The sequence below is a fragment of the Octodon degus genome, unplaced genomic scaffold (assembly GCF_000260255.1).
Source record: "Octodon degus isolate 3935 unplaced genomic scaffold, OctDeg1.0 scaffold00140, whole genome shotgun sequence".
In the NCBI taxonomy this organism is placed as follows: domain Eukaryota; kingdom Metazoa; phylum Chordata; class Mammalia; order Rodentia; family Octodontidae; genus Octodon; species Octodon degus.
The window spans coordinates 3272890-3273987 of NW_004524716.1; the positions used below are offsets into that span (position 1 = coordinate 3272890).

The 1098-nt window shown below is 41.9% G+C and overlaps 1 protein-coding gene across 1 annotated transcript in view; it reads right to left on the minus strand.

Annotated features, from left to right (window-relative positions):
- The window catches only part of LOC101582787 (bile acid receptor), a 19432-nt gene that overhangs the window by 3100 nt on the left and 15234 nt on the right, over window positions 1-1098 (minus strand). The window lies entirely within an intron of this gene.

Sequence of the window (1098 nt, forward strand, 5' to 3'; positions counted from 1 at the left end):
AAAAATATTTAAAAAAGAACCATATACTTAAAGTGTTGGCATATGATAAGGGAATTAAGGCTCCAAAAGAAAAGAAGGAAGCAATGTACAAGGGGATTTGTATAAGTAATTATGAAGCTTTAAAAAGAGTAATCAATGACTAAGTAACTCAGCATTCATATTCATCATAAGGGTATGCATATTTTAGGGTGACATCTAAAATATCTATACATGAAGAAGCTCATATATTCAAAGGATTGACTTTTGCAAGATGACTGGATCATAATAGTTCAGGCTTTGTCAGTGGACCAGTCCAATGGTGAGATCATAATGGGATGGCATTATTGGGAAGAGGCAAACATAGGAAGTGGGACCTAGTGGCTCATGAGGAATGACCCGAGGAGGATATCTTCCAGGTCTCTCTGTCTCTGTCTGTCTGTGTCTGTCTGTCTGTCTGTCTGTCTGTCTCTCTCTCTCTCTCTCTCTCCCCCCTCCCCTTTTCCCCTCCCCTTCCCTCCTTTCTCACCTCTCCTCCCTCTTTTCCCCCTCACCCCTCCTTCCCCTTACCCCTCCTTCCCCTCTCCCCTCTTTCCCCTCTCTCACCTCTCTCCTTTCTCTCCTAGTTCTGGTCACCACGGGGTGAGCAGCTCCCCTGTGCCATGCTCCTCTACTGTGCTTCTGCTTCTGCCTCACCACAGGCCCAAAGCAATGGAGCCAGCTTACCACAGACTGAAAGCTTTGAAGCCATGCATGCACCAAAGTAAACCTTTGCTCCCTAAAGTTAAAATATCTCCTTTACATCAGGTATGTTGTCACCATGACAGAAAACTAACAGTGCATATGATTTGTGTCATGAGAGCAGGAATCTTAATGACTATAAGTGACACTTGAATAGTAGCTAAAAATCATATCAGTTCTTTTCTCAACTTTGGCATAATTTCCTGCAGTTTAAAGGGAAAGGGGGAAGATTTTCTTTATAGATTGCTACAGAAGAAGTTAAGTTCCCTTTCACACAAATTTTTAGGTCTAGGTTAAAAGATAATTTATCAGAAATTAATATGGCTTTGTGTCCCCAAACTTCATATAATACAGCTGTACCCTTCCCAAAGCTATACCTCA